General features: G+C 50.7%; 1 long non-coding RNA gene across 2 annotated transcripts; it reads left to right on the top strand.

Annotated features, from left to right (window-relative positions):
• The first annotated feature begins 625 nt into the window (after window positions 1–625).
• On the top strand, window positions 626–17066 carry LOC133768985 (uncharacterized). 2 transcript variants are annotated; one of them, XR_009867088.1, is made up of 4 exons: window positions 626–880; window positions 12417–12480; window positions 14375–14493; window positions 15559–17066. It is a non-coding gene; the product is annotated as an uncharacterized LOC133768985 (long non-coding RNA). The 2 variants fall into 2 exon arrangements; XR_009867087.1 differs by having other exon boundaries at window positions 626–910.
• Window positions 17067–18013: the final 947 nt, after the last annotated feature.

The raw sequence follows: 18013 nt of genomic DNA, 5'->3' as shown, positions 1-18013 counted from the left end.
CGGCGGCGGCGGCGGCGGCGGCCCCGCGATCGCTAAGGAATGCGGCGGCTCCGCATAGCCACGGGGTCAGAGGTCACGGCTCCGGCCTCCGGTTTCCCGCTCTGCCGAGGGACGGAGACAGGACTGGCGGCGGGGCGGGATGGCGCGGCGCGGCTTTCTCTTCGGCGCCCGGGTGCGTGCGTGTCCGCCGTGGGTGTGTGAGAGTGTGTGTGAGGAGTGAGGAGGGGGAGTGTGGGGTTTTTTTTTTTTTGAACAAAAACAAACCGAAAGGGCGGCTGGGAGTCGTAGTCCCGGCAGCCTCCCTGGCCTCCCCCGCTCCGGAAGGGTATGGCTGCGCGGAGGCCTCGGACCACACTTCCCGGCATGCCCCGAGGCCACCTTTTCCGCCCTCCCCCTCCCGTCCCCCGCTTCGCGCAGAGCTCGGTAAGCAACGGGGGGCGGGGGCAGCCGAGCAGTCGTTCGGGGAAGGGACTGGGCGGAGTCTCGCGAGGTGCGGGAACTGGCTGGGCCCCGAGGGATTCTGGGAGGCGATGCTGGGAAGGGGCGGTGGCTGGTCGCCCCCTACCACGCTTAACCCGTTCGGCGCTTTTCGCGGTGGGGCCGGCGAGCCGGTGAGGGTGGGGACCGAGGGCCGGCAGCTGCCGCTCACCCACATTTCTCGGAGGTGACGAGAGGCAGGACTTTCCCTTTTGGTCCGCCCCTAAATGACTCAGAGCCGCATAATAATGAGAAAAGACACTCATCGCGGTGAAACGGTTGCCCCACGATTGGCGGGCCCAGCCAGGTGTCCGTTTCCTGCAGGGCTTCCGCGCCGCTGTCGGCGGGGGCCGCACCCACAGCCCAGAGCGCCTGGTGCTGGACGCCGGGACCTCGCCGACCGGTAGGCGCCTGAGTGGCCTTTTTAGAGGCAGTAAGTACCCTGGAGAGAGCCCAGGGCCTGCAGCCCTGGCTGAGCGCGGCCCGGCGAGGGGCTCCACCTCCCTGAGCCTGAGTTTTCTGATTTGCATTAGTCTAGTATCTCACAGCGTCCGTGGGAGTAAAGTGAACGTAAAACACCTGGGAGATTGGCAGGGGGGGGCTTAACATTGTTGGGTCCATGTGATTTGGCTCCTGGCTAGCACCGAGCAAATGTTTAATAAATGGCAGCTGTGCCTACCAACCCAGCGCCTGCGGGCCGAGTACCAGCCTCTCTGAGCCTGGGTGCAATGAGCTGCCGCGCTCTGCGGCACATAGGATTTCTGTGGTTATTTGTCCAGCTGCTTTTCTTGAATCAGTTCTGAATTGAATTAGTGGCCAGCTCTTGAAAAAAGAAAACTTGTGAAGGCAAGGTGGGCGCCGCCTTTGAAAAGTGTTTCTGGCTGAGGAAACACACCCTCCACTCTGTCCTGTTGGCCGGCGGGAGAGGGCCAGGGCTGGCAGGAGACCGTGACCATGCAGCCCTCCCGCTAACCCCGAGCTCTAACACTGGCCACACAGAAGCCTCTCAGTGGCCAGCAAACAGGGCCCTGCGAGTGAGCAGAGTGTAGAAGAAGCAATAAGGCACTGTTATTTTAAGGATTTTTTTTTTTCAATTTATTTGAAAGAATTCAGAGAGAGAAGGGGTAGAGCCTTCCACTTGCTGCTTCACTCCCTAAGTGGCTGCAACAGCTGGGGCTGGGCCTGGCCCAAGCCAGGAGCCTGGCATTCCATCCAAGCCTCCTAGTTTCTGCTGCTTTCCCAGGTGTGTTTGTAGGGTGCTGGGTCGGAAGTGGAGCAGCTGGGAGCCAGAACGGTCCCCACGTGGGATGCCGGAGGCGCAGGCAGGGGGTTAACCCGCCACGCCAAATGTTTTAGATCTTCTAACTTCACCTCATGAGGGAGGGAGAAGCAACAGCCCTCCCCTCCAAACCATCTGACTCAATTTTGTACCAAGGCTGTTTCAATTCCCAGTTGACAAAGCAGTCTAAGACGAGTCGTTTGGCCTGTTTCAAACGTCTGGTTTTTGGTTTTTTTAAGATGGGCAGAGTGCACTCTCATCTGCTGGTTCATTTCCAAAATGCTGACAACAGCCAGGACCGGGCCAGGCCAAAGCCCGAGCTGAGAACTCGGTCTGTATCCCCCAGGTTCTTGAGCCGACACCTGCTGCCTCCCAGGCTGCACGTCAGCAGGGACTGGACTCTGAGGTAGAGCTGACCACCTGAACGCCAACCTTCCCGTGGGGGACGCCGCTGACCACTGAACACAGGCACTCCCGTGTGGGACGCGGGCCTCCTGACAGGAGTCTTAACTCCTGGGCCAGAGGCCTGCCCCTCTGACTTCCAAGGAGTAACTAAAGATTCACTCTAAGATATGCAGACTTCGTATAGGCACTGTGGTGGGCAGAATAATGTTCTCTTGCCTCCTCAAAGCGTCCAAGCCCTGTCCCCTGGAACCTGGGGATCCATTCTATTCCATGGCAGAGGGGACTCTGCCGATGAATTCAGGATCTTAAAATAGGGCCCAGTTGAATCACAGGATCCTTAAAAGCAGAAGAGGAAGGCAGAAGTTAGACTCAGAGTTTGACAGGAACTCAATCCACTGTTGCTGGTTTTTTGTTTTTCAAAAAAAAAAAAAAGATTTATTTGAAAGTTAGGAGGAGACAGAAAGAAACAGATCTTGCACCTGCGAGTTCCCTCCCCAGATGGCTGAATCAGCCAGATCTGGGCCAGGTGAAGCCAGGAACCAAGAGCTTCTCGGTACTACTGACAGGGCCAACGGGGATGGAGACAACGGAATTCTGGCAACCTGAATGCGTTAGGAAGCACATTCTGTCCCCAGCGTCTCCAGGAAAGAACACACACACCTGGATTTCAGCCCTGTGGCACTCAAAGCTGAGGGCCAGCCGAGCCACACTGCACACAGGAAGTGTGAGGTACAACTTAATGTTGTGTTAACTCCCTAAATCTATGACAACTTCTTAGAGTAGCAGCAAGCTGCTGTCGGCACTCTGGAAATGGCTTTCTTTCAGCAAGCCGGCCTGGCTCTCACCGTGTGGTCAGTCCATGGGGAAATCCAGACGAGAATATTTTAAAGTCTCTGCCCTTGCAGAGTCAAACAGAAACTAATGACATCTTAGCTGAGCGCGAAGAGCACGCTCCGAGAACTGTAGAAGGTATCTGTTGAAAAGCTGGCTTGAGTCCTTAAATCTCAAATCGTTGTGCATTTAAGTTAATGAGAGTCATGAGTTCATTTTCTTGCCAGAAGCACCAAAACACAGACCTGTATATTTTTTGGTGTGTATTTCTGTTCTTATCACAGTGCTTTTATCACAGATATCTTGGGAAATCAACACAGGTGCCATGGGGCACTATAAGATAAACAGGGCTGATACTGAACCCTACGCAGTTGGGAATGAATCACTGTTTTCAAACTTCAGTTATGAGCAAAGCAGACATTCAGGAGTCCAAGCAACATAACACACCACCAGCAGACACCCAAAACGACATAAACCCCCCAAACCTCACCATGAAATAACATCACTACAGACTTTGGACTCCGGCAGACCTGGGTTTGAATCTCTGCAGTCTTTCTCCAGCTGTGTGGTCCTCAGCAAGTTATGAAAACACCCAATGACTCAGTGCCAGCATTTGGGCCACAGGGTACACAGCAAGTTCAAAGGATGGCACTGGGAGTACATGGGATCTTTGTAAAGTACCTAGCACACAGTAGACACTCATTAAACGCCAGCTCTCTTGGCCTATGAGAAGTCTGTGTCCAAAGTATAAAAAGTACTTTTTCACTTCAGTGAACCAAGCCCTGGAGCAAAGTTTGCCACTCTTTTGGTTTTAAGGATTTTTAAATTTATTTTGACAGAGTTAGAGGGAAAACAGAAGGGAGAGATTGGTCTTTCAACTGCTGGTTCCCTCCTTAAATGGCCATTATGGCCCTGGGCTGGGCCAGGCTGAAGCCAGGCGCTTCATCTGGTTCTTCCATGTGTGTGACAGGGGCCCAAGCACTTGGGCCATCTTACCCTGCTTTCCCTGGTGCATTAGCAGGGAGCTGGATCAGAAATAGAGCAGCCAGGACTTGAACCAGCCCCAGTTTGGGATGCTGATGATATAGGTGGCAGCTTAACCCACTACACCACAGTGCTGGCCCCATGGGTTTTTTGCACTGTATTCCTTTTTTGTTTTTAAGACTGGTCCCCCTCAAGGAAGAGGGAATTTTAAATATTTATTTTTGTTGTATTTGAAAGACAACCAGAGAGAGATCTTCCATTTGCTGGTTTTTCACTCCCAAAATGCCCATAACAGCCAGGACTGGGCCAGGTTGAAGCCAGAAGCCTCATCTGGGTCTCCCACATTGGTGGCAGGGGCCCAAGCACTTGAACCGTCTTCTGCTTTCCCAGGTGCATTAGCAGGGAGCTGCATGGGAAGTAGAGCAGCCAGGACTTGAACTGGTGCCCTTAGGGGATGCTGGTGCAGTGGCTTAATCCCTTGTGCCACAATGCTGGCCCCCAGGCCTTAACTCTTGACTATCACAGCCACCAGGCAAGATGAGGAAGATAAATGAGAGGGCCAGTAATATGCAGACACTTTGATTACAGAGCTGTTGCTGGAGTCAACGTTTAAACCAAAACCCCTCAAACCCCTCCCCTCGTGCCAAAGTCCCTCCAAGGCACTGTGACAGCTGTCTCCAAAATGGCACCCCGTGATTCCTGCCTCCTGACAAGTCACGTCCTTTTTAGTCTCCTCCCACTGTGGATAGGGCTAAACTGCATAACCAATAGGATGTATGGAAATGACCATGTGTGGCTTAAGGATAGATCAGAAAAGACACTGCAGAGGGCCAGTGTTGTGGCACAGTGGCTTGAGCCATCTGTGTTACAGCGCTGGCTCAAGCCCCAGCTGCCCCGCTTCCCATCCCGCTCCCTGCTGATGTGCCTGGGAAAACAGCAGAACATCTCGGGTCCCTGCCACTGACTTGGGAAACTTGGATGGAAACCCTGGCTGTTGTGGCCATTGGGGAGTAAACCAATGAATGGAGGCTCTTTCTCCTTCTTTGTCTTGTCCTCTCTTTTTCTTTCTGATAAATAAATCTTAGAAATAGGGGGCCGGTGCTGTGGCGTAGCGGTAAAGCTGCTGCCTGCGGTGCCAGCTTCCCATATGGGCACCGGTTCAAGTTCCAGATGCTCCACTTCTAATCCAGCTCTGCTCTGGGCTGGGACAGCAGTAGAAGACAGTCCAAATCCTTGGGCTCCTGCACCCGCGTGGGAGACCCGGAGAAGGCTCCTGGCTTTGGATCGGCGCAGCTCCGGCCATTGCAGCCAATTAGAGTAAACCAGTGGATGGAAAACGCCTTCCCCCCGCCCCCCCCTTCTCTCTTTGTGTAACTGTGACTTTCAAGTAAATTAATCTTAGAGGACACTGTAGCCATACCTTGTTCTCAGGTCACAAGCTCTGGGGGAAGCCAGCCACTGTGCTACTGTGCGCACGGGTGACAGTAGACACAGCCTTCAGATCACGTCAGCCTTGGCCAACATCTTGACTGCAACCGGATGAAGGACCCAGAGCCAGAAGTTTTAAGTCACTGGGTTTTGAAGGGATTTCTTACACAGCAATTGATTAGAGACATAATGGCTGCCTTCTGCGTGATTTTTTTTACCTTGTGTGCCGTCTGTTAAGCAGCAATGGGCCCCTGTCTAGGAGACTTAACACCCGGTTCTGTGTAGTTTCATTTTGTTTCCAGCCCCTCGGAAGCCAATTCCTAGAAACCCTATGGCTGTTAGTAGTACTCCTTTTTCTTCTGAGGCCTACAGAAATAAACCGCTTGTCCCAGTTTGCAGAGTTCATGTATGCCAAAGCTAGAATGCACACCCCACCAGCCCAGCCGCGCGGAGCTCACCCTGTGCTGCCTCGCTGTTCTGCCCCCAGGGAAGTGCACAGTCAGAGCCTTCATCTGCCTTCTCCTTCTACCCCTTAATCGTGATGTTGCATTTCTCTGATCTTTTAACTGCAGTTCCTAAGTGACCCATTATGTCATGAAGTTAAGACCACTGACTCTAATGGGAACAAATAGCTACACACATTTTTAAGACCTATAATCTTCAAGCTTTTTGTGCAGGAAGCAACAATAAACTCTGAGAAGGCAGACTTCATAGAGGAGGTGATACTTTAGCTGGGCCTCAAAAGCCTGAAGAAACAGGAGTGGCTCAAGGAATTCTGGGTAGCAGCAACAGCTGAGTACGACGCGGGCAGCCTTGATGTGTGTTTGAGGTGCAAGTATGCAGCCGGTGCTATGGCATGGCAGGTGAAGCTGCTGCTTGTGGTGCTGGCACCCCATATGGGCACTGGTTCTAGTCCCAGCTGCTCCACTTCTGATCCAGGTCCCTGCTAATGCACCTGGGAAAGCAGCAGAAGATGGCCCAAAGCCCTTGGGTCCCTGCAGCCACATGGGCAAACTGGAAGAAGCTCCTGGCTCCTGGTTTTGGCCCAGCCCAGCTTCAGCTGTTGGCAGCCATTTGGAGAGTGAACCAGCAGATGGAGGATCTCTCTGCTTCTTCCTCCCTCCCTCTCTAACTCTGCCTTTCAAATAAATAAATAAATCTTTAAAAACAAAGTGCAAGTATGTTCAGTTGGGAAGCAGCCAGCAGTTCAGTGGGGCTGCAGCAGGAGACAAAGCTGGAGGGTGGGCCAGGTGGATCCTCAGCTAAGGAGCAAGGAATGCCTCCTGCAACCAAGAGTAAACAGAGCTCTGATTTAAGCTTAGATATTGGCTCTTACTCAACCCTGTGGCCCCAGGTCCAACAGAATAGGGGCCGGCGCAGAGCAGGTGCTCATCAGTATTTGCGAAATAGATTCATTCAAGTAGGACCGGGTGCTGAGGCTGGTCTGCAGAGCGGGAGGGAGAGCAGGAAGGGACCCCAGAACCGCCTGATGCCTCCTGGGATGCCATTTCTTCAGCAGGGGTTTCCTGATGTGCCCACACCTCCACAGTACCCACTGCTGCTTTCAAAATATAACGAGGAAGCCGGCGCTGTGGCTCAACAGGCTAATCCTCCGCCTAGCAGTGCCGGCACACCGGGTTCTAGTCCCAGTCGGGGCACCAGATTCTGTCCCGGTTGCCCCTCTTCCAGGCCAGCTCTCTGCTATGGCCCGGGAAGGCAGTGGAGGATGGCCCCAAGTTCTTGGGCCCTGCACCCCATGGGAGACCAGGAGAAGCACCTGGCTCCTGCCATCGGATCAGCGCGGTGCGGCGGCCATTGCAGGGTGAACCAACGGCAAAGGAAGACCTTTCTCTCTGTCTCTCTCTCTCACTATCCACTCTGTCAAAAAAATAAAAATAAATTAAAAATATAAGGAGGAAAAATGCAACATTGGTGATAACGTTGCTGTCTGCTCCCAGTTACACTGTCAGCCAGGTGAGGTCCAGTATTGCTAGTTTATTCACTGGCCTGCTGGGATGCAGGCCTGGTGCCGTGCCCAGTTCTACACAGTCCTTGTGTTATGTGGATGGATTACAAGTGATGGAGCCAGCGCAGTAGTACCCTAGTAGGGAGAAAGCTGGGGCACTGTCAGAGCTGAGACGGATGTCTCGAAGCTGGCCCTGCAGAGGGGAGAGAATGTTCTCAACCCAGCAGTTACAGTTAGTTTGGATGCAAAATCAATGTTCAAAACTAACATTTTATGTACTACTAATAATCTCATTAGAAAATAATGCTGGTTGGGCCAGCACGGTGCAGTGTGTAAAGCCTCTGCTTGCAATGCCAACATCCTGTGTTAGACACCAGTTTGAGTCCCGACTGCTGCACTTCAGATCCAGCTTCCTGCTATTGTGCCTGGGGAAGCAGCTGAAGACGGCCCCAGTGCTTGGGCCCCTGTATCAGGACAAGGGAGACTCGGAAGAGGCTCCTGGCTCCTGGCTCTGGCCTGACCCAGTCCCAGCCGTTGAAGCCGCTTGGGGAGTGAACCAGTGGATGGATGATCAATCTCTGTATCTCCCTTTCCCTCTGTATAACTCTGCTGGAGTTGGGGTGTTTGATGCAGTTGTTAAGACACTGCTTGGGACTCCTGCATCCCGTATCAGAGTGCCTAGTTTGAGTTCCAGCTCCTCTGCTTCTGATCTGGCTTCCTGCTAATGCTCACCCTAGGAGGCAGCAGGTGATGGTTCAAGTCCTGGAGTCCCTGCCACCCCGTTGGGACACCTAAATTGAGTTCCATGCTAGTAACTTCGGCCTGGCCCAGCCCCAGCCACTGTGGTCGTTTGAGGAGTGAACCAGCAGGTGGAAGATCTCTAAAATAAAATAAAAGTAAATAAAAATTTTCAAACAAAAAAGAAATAATGGCAGATAGAGGCTACCATTCACAAGAGCCATAAAAATAATGCACCACCTGGAAATAAGTTAACCTAAAATGTCTAGGTTTTATATGATGGAGAGTAAAACCACTGAGGAATGTGAAGTCTTGGACCAGTGGAGGTCAGGGCTTGCCTGTAACCTGGGTGTTAATTAGCCCACCAAGCAAATGTCACCCCAGTAAAGATCGCAGTGGGATTCGACGTCAGAATGATCCTAAAGTTCAACTGGAGAAACAGACATATCGTTTTCATGACAAGGATCTGCTGTTTCCTGACACTCAGCGGGGGCCAGGCCCCAGCTGGAGCACTTGCTACGCATCACATCCTCTTCAGTAAACACTGCTGTTACCAGCGCCATGCAGATGAGGAAGCAGAGTTCCACAGCTAGCACTGGCTGAGCCCAAGCCCCGAGAATTTAACCAAACTGCTCTCCTGCCAAGGAAAGTCTGAAGACGATTAGTGGGCTGAGACTTGGTCTACCAGATGTTCCAATGCATTAGGTTGCTACAACAACTAAAACAGTACAATTTCAATGAAGGAGCAGACAAACCTATTAAACCAAACAGAGCACAGAAATAAGAGCCAGGTGTATAAGGAACCGTGGTGCATGATAAAGGTGACATTTCAGATTGGTGGAGAAAAGGTAGAAGTCAATAAACAGAACGGGTCTAGCCATCTGGAGAAAAATTAAGCTGGAACTCTAGTTCCCTCATTAAGTAAATTCCATCTAGCTTAAAGATTTACATGTGCCAAAGAAACAGTAAAAGTGTGAGAAGAAAAAACAAGTGAATGATTTTATAATCCTGGAACTAGAAGTCTTTTGTATGGAAGTTAAAAGATATCCATCAAGTAAATCAATAACTTTGACTACATAAAATTAAAAATTCACATGTGGCGACAAAATACCACACACAAGGTTGAAGACAAACAATAAAGAGGGAGGAAATATTTGCCACATGTAGAATAAAGGGGTGTTTTTGTTTGTTTTTAAAATTTCTTTATTTGAAAGGCAGAGGTACAGAGAAGAAGAGACAAAGAAATCTTCCATCCACTGGTTCACCCACAAATAGCCACAATGCCTAGCCAAGCATATTAGCATGGAGCTGTAGTGGAAGTGGAGCAGCTGGGAGGCACCTAATGGGAGGCGGCGGCACAGGTGGCTGCTTAGCCCATTATGCCACAGCACCAGCCCGACAAAGTACTTATCAATGAAGAGTTCTTAAAGTCATAGGAGGCCGGCGCCTCGGCTCAATAGGCTAATCCTCCGCCTGAGGCACCGGCACACCGGGTTCTAGTCCCAGTCGGGTTGCCAACTTCTGTCCCAGTCACTCCTCTTCTTGTCCAGCTCTCTGCTGTGGCCCGGGAAGGCAGTGGAGGATGGCCCAAGTGCTTGGGCCCTGCACCCCATGGGAGACCAGGAGAAGCACCTGGCTCCTGCCTTCGGATCATTGCAGTGGCCACTAGGGGGTGAACCAACGGCAAAGGAAGACCTTTCTCTCTGTCTCTCTCTCTCACTGTCCACTCTGCCTGTCAAAAAAATAAATAAAAAATAAAGTCATAGGAAACACCTAGAACAGTCAAATAGCAATGGCTCAAACAAGCTATCAACAAAAGATACAACGAAAACTAAATATGTGAACAGATTTTCTGGGAAACTACAGACAAAACCAAAATTGAGATGCCATTTTCCCGTAGAGCAGACTGGCAAAGTTGAGAAGATGGACAGAATTCAGTTTCAGCAAGGACACAGGGAAATGGGCACCACCTACACACTGTGAGGAGAGTGCCAACTCACACAGCTGGGGAGGAGACTAGCAAAAGTGACACGACTGGGCTTGCTCTAAGGGAATCAGGATTTGAACACATCTCTGGGACACAAGAAAACACTTTGATCTAGTAATTCATTTACAGTGATTTAGCCCAGTGAGGAAACAAGTGAACCATGACCTGTGTCCGAGACTGCATAATATGCCATTGAATAAAATAGTAAAAAAAAAAGTCTAGAAATCACTCTTCAATGACCAAAAAGAACATTAAATCAACTGTGGCACCTTACAGTACAAAACTAAGCAGCCATGGGGCTGCACTGTGTCGTAGTGGGCTAAGCCTCCACCTGTGGCACCAGCATCCCATATGGGCGCCAGTTCACGTCCCAGCTGCTCCTCTTCCAATCTGACTTTCTACTGATGGCCTGGGAAGGCAGTGGAAGATGGCCCAAGTGCTTGGGCTCCTGAACCCACACGGGAGACCTGGAAGAAGCTGTAGCCGTATTGTGACCATTTGGGGAGTGAACCAGCGGATGGAAGACCTTTCTCTCTCTCCTTCTCTCTACCTAACTCTCCTTCTCAAGTAAATAAATACATCTTAAAAACAAAGACTAAGGAACCATTAAAAAGAATATGAATTTCTATATATTAATTCGATATACGTCTATAATAAGTGAAAACAGGACAGGTAGATACTATGAGCCTATATATATTATATTGCAAGCTGAAAGTTTGTGCCAAGAGATATCTCAATATTATCATTAGCTCTGGGAAATGGAGTTTCAGTGACCTGTAGTTCTTTAAATGCTTGAATTTTTCACCATGAAAACATAGTTTTTATAATCAGAACATTCAATAAACTTACTGCAATATGATTTTAAAATACTGTAGCACTTAACACCTACACAGTCCAGAAACTCCACATTATCACAGTCATTCCCTACCTCAATCTTACAAGGGAGGTATTTTTTTTTTTTTTTAAGATTTATTCATCTATTTGAAAGGCAGAGAGAGAGAGAATCTTCCATCCACTGGTTCACTCTCTAAATGGCTGCAATGACCAGAGTTGGGCTGGTTCGAAGCCAAGAGCCAGAAGCTTCTTCCAGGTCTCCCACATGGGTGTAGGGGCCCAACTACCTGGGCATCCTCTGCTGCCCTCCCAGGCACATTAGCAGGGAACTAGGTCGGAACTGGTGCCCATACAGGATGCTGGCAGCGCAGACACCAGCTTTGCCTGCTATGCCACAGCACCAGCCCCTAGGGAGGTACTGTTCATCTGTTTTTCAGGTGAGGTATTATTCACCTGTTTTTCAGAAAGGTTAAGCAGCTTACTCGGGCTCTGTCAGGATTTGAACACAGGTCTGACTAATACAGAGCTCTTTCCATGATGATACTAACACTAATACTGATACTAATAACACTGCTATTACGATTTAACAATAACACCTCTTATTATGCCTACTAGGCTCCAGGCCCTTGATGGCTGTTTAATTCTTTCAGCAACTCTACAGGGTCAGTATCAATCCTCCCACAGAGGTGAACAGCTCACGCCAGGGTGGGAAGTGCAAATCCAAGTTATCAGGGTTCAAACCCCCTTGCTCCGTTTGCAGCCTTCTGCAGCCTTCTGCTGAGCTAGCAGCCCACTGTCCTCAATTGGAGGCGTTTTTGTGCTGAGGTCTTCGCTCCTCTGCACGTCCTTACATCTGGTTTGATTGCAGAGCTTAGACACAGAGGATGCATTTAACCATGGTGCAGATGTTTGTTTCTACCACACAGTAGTTAAACAACAATGTTGTGTAGCCTTAATTCATCTGCCAACTTTATCATCCGGCCCAGAAGCTCCTGGCAGAATAAAACCAAAAGTCAGCAGCCAGGCTTCTTCCTTGGCTAGCTCTCCTGTGCAGGCCACAGGGTGCCCAGCGTGCCCTGGGTTCCCTCTGGGCACACTCCCAACCACACTCCTCCTGGGTTTTGCAGCTCACAGGCCCGGCACCCAGCAGAGCGCCTGGCCCAAAGTGGCGTTCAGCAGATGCCAGCTAAGGAAAGAAAATGCCTACACCGGAACAGTCGGCCGTTTCAACAGGAGCAGGAGAGGGGCCTTGAGGCCGAGCAAGGTTCAGGTGACGAGAGCCAAGGAAGGCTTACGTGAGGGCAACAGGCTCGTGCAGTCACCTTGGGACATGGCGGTGCGCTGTCCAGCTCTGCCAAGGGCTTTCTCATAATCCTAGCAGCTGCCACGCAGAGCGCTCACCACGTGGACAGCAGCAGCCTTACTGTGTGCCACCTTAGCTAGGCGTTTCCTGCTTCCTAGGATGACTCTCACTTTCTCTCCACTAGCTCAACACTCGCTCCAGGAGATCGGGGGTTTGTCTATGGTGTTCCAAACAGCGCTTGGCACGTGGTAGGTACTGAACAGGTCACTGAATTCTCCAGAGTCCCAAGAAGTAAGAATGGATTTCATCACCACTTTACAGATGAGCAACCTGAGACTTAGGAGGGAGGACAAGGGACTTCCAAAAGGCACAGACCCGAGGGAAGGCACAGCCGGGACCTAAGCAGGTCCGGTCAGGTCCGGTCAGGTCCGGTCAGGTCAGTGCTTGCTCTCCACCACCCCACTACTGTCTGGACTCGGGAATGTCCACTCCCGGCCTTGAAGCTGGGAGCCACCACCTGTCTGTGGCCTGCTTCCCTGACCAGTAACGATGACAGCACCTCACCAAGTAACGTTCACTGAGCACCTGCTACGCACCAGGCACTGTGCCCAGCCCTTCACACGCTTCGACTCACAGCAGCTTGGGAAGCATTTGCTATGATCCATTTTTGACAGTTGAGGAATTGCAAGCCCTGGGGAAGTTAAACAATGTTGGCAAAACTGCAAAGCCAGTAAGTGGTGAGTTCAGAGTTCAGAATTCACAATCCAGCAGGGTGGGTGCACACCCAGCCTCCTCATCACTGCCCACACGGGCTGGGAACACAGGTAGCTGTCCTGTTCTGGAACAGCGAGCCCAGAGTCAGGGCACTGGGCAGGGAGGGCATCCCTGGAGCACCTGCCAGGGGCTCAGCCACGTGGCTTGGCCCCTGGACGTGCTCTCATGTTTTCACATTCTCTCTTCTAGACCCTGCAATCACTCTGAAGTTACAGGGGCAAGAAACAGGGGTTCTGATACCCTAGAGAGGTCAGAAGTAGAGGAGACAAACATACAAAATTACTTTGAAAGGTTCATGGGGAAAATGGAACTAAAAGATAAGTTTATTTTGGTTGGAAAAATTTTTGAAATTCATGCATTTTCATTAGAAAGTTCACAGGAGGGGCCGGTGCTATGGCATAGTGGGTAAAGCTGCCGTCTGCAGTGCCCGCATCCCATATGGATGCCAGTTCAAGTCCTGGCTGCTCCACTTCCGATCCAGCTCTCTGCTATGCCTGGGAAAGCTGTGGAAAGTGGCTCAAGTCCTTGGGCCCCTGCATCCATGTGGGAGACCAGGAAGAGGCTTCTGGCTTTAGATTGGCGCAGCTCTGGCTGTTGCGGCCATCTGGGGAGTGAACCAGCAGATGGAAGACCTTTCTTTCTCTCTCTCTCTCTGCCTCAGCCTCTCTGTAATTCTCCCTTTCAAATAAAACAAATTTTTTTAAAAAGTTTACAGGAAATTCATATTATGCATGGATTTCAAAAACTTTCTGGGACTGGCATTGTGATACGGCAGGTTAAGATCCACTTATGATCAAGCTTCTTGCCAAAGGGTCTAGGAAAGCAACAGAAGTTGGCAAAGTACTTGGGAAATTCACATTATGCATAGAAAGAGGCAGCAAAGGTAGAATGTGGATAAACTTCCGATCCAAGCCTTGGAACTTTGTTGCTTCTTTGCCTCTCTGCTGGTACATGTGGTTATCAGTGAACAGCATGCATCCTAAGGCTGGTCTCACTCCTCTCCCTCCCCAGCCTGGGCCCGGCTTCTGCCTGCTCCCTGTGGTCGTCTCTCCAGGGAATCCAGAAGGATCCTTTGACGCATTCCTGTCAGATCCTATTTCCCTCTTTCAGTGAAATTCACTTGCAGTTTAGATCTGGCCCCTGCACACGTCCCCACCTCACTGCCCACTTGCCACACTTGTCCGCCTGGTGTGCCAACCACAGCCCACCTCCAAGCCCTGCACCACGGTTCTTTTTCCCTGGAACACCTGCTTCTAGGTGCCAAATACTCACCTGGCTTGCTCCCTCCATTCAGGGCTCTGCTGCACAGAGGCCTTCCTGACCTCCCCAGCCTCTCTCACCCCCTGAACCTGCCTTGTTTTCCTTCAGGACACTTCGGAGCACCTGACACAGTTATGTGTCTGTTAACCAGAGGATTCCATCATTAGAACGAAGCCCTTCTGGCAGGGGCTTCATCCTCGCTAGGACCTGCAGTCGACGCTCCAAAAGTGAGTGACTCCGATGTCAAAGCCCTGCTCCCCCTGCCCCTGGGACAAGACAGCAGAAAACTAAGCTGTGTTCACCATGGCCCCTACCAAAATCTGCCACCCTGTACCGCTGCTGTGCCACAACTCAGTCTGACTTCACTTATTTGTGAATGGTGCTAATTCCCTACCAGACCAGAAGCTTCGGAAGGGCAGGGTCCACGGCTGAAGCCCCTGCCACAGGCCTGAACAGCACGTGGAAATCTTTCAAACTCAATGGCACAAGTTTAATTTCTCGAAACACAGCAAAGGGGCCACCTTCCAGATCACTGCCCTGAAAAATGCCTGGGTCCCACTCCTAGGGAGCCAAGACCTTGGAGTCAAGCTCAAGCACTCCTTGGCATTCCTTGGGCAGTAAACTGTGCCAGAGAAAGCTCCTGGCAGAATGGAAGTTGCCAGCTGAGCCCAGAAAACCTTGTGTGAACAGCACACCTGCTGACAGCGGCACTTAGTGAAACTGCTTTCTGTTATCACAAAGAGAAATAATAGCATGCAAGACTGGCTTCAGGAAGAAACACTTGAGTATAACCAGGGCTGTTTCTCTTTCTCTCTCTCTCTCTCTCTCTCTCTCTCTCTCTCTCACACACACACACACACACATATCCAAGTGCTCTCCTCTCAGTACAGGATGATCACAGAGCAGAGACCCTTCCTGACACCATTCTCTCATCCACGCTGTCACTCCAGGCGTCTCAGGTTCCCCAGTCACCAGAACTCTCCGGGCACTTGTTCATGTAGTTCCCTCTGTTTGCCATGCTCGTCCCTCCTTCCCAAATGACTGAAACCTTACTCAGTCTCTGTGGATTCCTCCCCTGAAATACGGCCCCGCCTCTGACAGATATCACTTAGTTCTGGGCTGTTGGATGGGTAGTGTCAGCACCCAGCCAGCCAACAGCTAGCCTTGTGTCTAGCTTAGAGAAGACAACAGGGGGCCAGTGCTGTGGCGCAGTGGGTTAACGCCCTGGTGTGAAGCATCGGCATCCCATATGGGCGCCGGTTCTAGTCCCAGCTGCTCCTCTTCCTATCCAGCTCTCTGCTATGGCCTGGGAAAGCAGTAGAAGATGGCCCAAGTCCTTGGGCCCCTGCACCCACGTGGGAGGCCAGGAAGAAACTTCTGGCTCCTGGCTTCGGACTGGCGCAGCTCTGGCTGTTACGGCCAATTGGGGAGTGAACCGTCGGATGGAAGATCAATCTCTCTCTCTCTCTCTCTGTGTAACTCTGACTTTCAAATAAATAAATAAATCTTTAAAATAAAAAATATACATATAAAAGAAAGAAGACAACAGAACATGCCCTTGGGAAGCTGACTGCTGGGGGAGACCAAAGCCAAGACCTACGGAACTGCAAGCTGGGCCAAGGGCTAAGAAGGAGCAAGGCAGGATGGCAGACACCACACAGCCAGGTGGAGACGGGGAAGACCTCCCCAGACGGCTGAGGGAGGAGGGGGCAGTGAATGGATGGGGAGGAGTTAGCCAAGCAAAGAGTAAAGTTTTCCAAGCAGAGGGCACAGCACATGTTAGGGTGTGAACGTGCTGGGCTGGAAGACACCTGGCCTAACCCAGGGGCCAAATGAGGCCCATGGGGCCCCAGCATCTGAGGGCTGGAGAGTGGTGTGAGGGGAGGCGGCAGGCACCCTCGTAGGCACCAAGCGCTCTGAACTGTGGCCCCTCGGGTTTCTGCTCCCTGCTTTCTCAGAAGGGCCATACAGCATTTCATCCCCTCCTGGTCTCCAGTACAGAGAAGACACCCGGTGCACAGCACGCATCAACACGAGCTTGTGGGCTGCACTGTCCCCAAAGACACAGCCGGCCACCTCTCCCTCTGCCCATTCCCCCACCCCAAAAGCAAGTATCCCACTGGCTCACCTAACGGAAGCACTCAGGACTGGTTAACCACAAGACCAACGAGAAACCGAGGACAAAATGGGAGCAGCTGCAAGAGCTACAGTGCCGTGTTTGACAAGTGCCACTGAACACGCGGCTGGCAGATGTGACCACACGGTCCTCGGAGGCCAGACTCTCAGGGTACATTTCAATCAGACAGCAACCAGTGTACAGGCTTGCCAAAAATCACAAGCCCCAAGACTTGAACTATCAATTTGGAGTTCAAAACACAGCTTCCAAGATTTAACACTTTCTTGATTAAAACAAACAAACAAACAAACAAAAAAACAGAAAAACACAACTGAGTCAGCAGAAATTTCCAAGTTGCTGGGGTGAACGAGCCCTTGGCCCAGCCATTTTCAGGAACACACAGTTCTTCAAATCATACTCAACTCTCGCTTCCTGCCTAGCTAATAGATCTTGAGCTAATCTAAACTAATAATTATTTTGGCTAAGCCAAACTAGGTTTTTAACTCCTTTTGGAAGGAAGGGGTGGGGTAGGGGGAGCAAAGATCTATTACACATTGTTTGAAGACATCTAATGAAGAAACACAATTAAGCAAATTTTAGGGCCAACTTTTTGTAGCACAGCAGGGTGCCACCTGCAACAATGACATCAGAGTTCTGGTTCCACTCCTGGCTGCTCTGCTTCTAATCCAGATCCCCACTAATGCACCTGGGAAAGCAGCAGCAGATGGCTCAAGTGCTTGGCCCTCTGCCACCCACAAGAAGATCCAGATGGAGCTCCTGGCTCCTGGCTTCGGCTCTGCCCAGCCCTGGCCACAGTGGCCATTTGGGGAGTGAACCAGTGGATGGAAGCTCTCTCACTTTCTCTCCAGCTGCCTTTCAAATAAATAAATAAATAAATATTTTTAAAAACTGCCTAAGTCATACAGACCACTGCCTTCTTTTAATTCCTTACTGTAAATTTTTTAAGTCCTACACTATACTCTTTCCTACAGGAATTCTCCATCCCCTCTAGTGAGAGGAACAATGTTCCTTTTGAAATTCCACTCTGTTCTACGTGGCCTTTGCAAATGCCTATCCCTCCCTTCCCTTATTTACCCATTATTTCCAAATTATGCCTTCGCTATTCTCTTGTAGGATCCTATGGTATGACTTCATGGTATCTGTTACGATTCTGAAGAATCTTGCCCCCTCCAACCTTTTTAAAAAATATTTATTTACATTTATTTGAAAGGCAGAGTTACGGGGGTGGGGGAGATCTTCCATCCACTGTTTCATTCCCCAAATGGCCACAATGGACCGGGCTGAAGCCAGGAGCCAGGAACTTCTTCTGGTTCTCCCAGTATGGGTCAGGGGCCCAAAGATTTGGAGCATCTTCCGCTGCTTTCCCAGACAGATTATCAGGAAGCTGGATCAGAAGTGGAGCAGCCAGGATTCCAATTAGCACCAAATATGGGATGCCATTGTCACAGGCAGCAGTTTAACCCACTTGATCACAGCTGGCTCCTTCTGTCCCTATTTTACAAAGACCCCAAGGTCCAGAGAGGTAAAATGAGATTTCTCACTGTCATATAACTCATAAGCAGAGATTAAACCAAGCTAAGAGTCCAGAACCCATGTACCTTCCACTTAGT

This window comes from Lepus europaeus, chromosome 10 (genome assembly GCF_033115175.1).
Source record: "Lepus europaeus isolate LE1 chromosome 10, mLepTim1.pri, whole genome shotgun sequence".
NCBI classification, from domain to species: Eukaryota; Metazoa; Chordata; class Mammalia; order Lagomorpha; family Leporidae; genus Lepus; species Lepus europaeus.
This window is presented reverse-complemented; position numbering and strand designations above follow the sequence as displayed.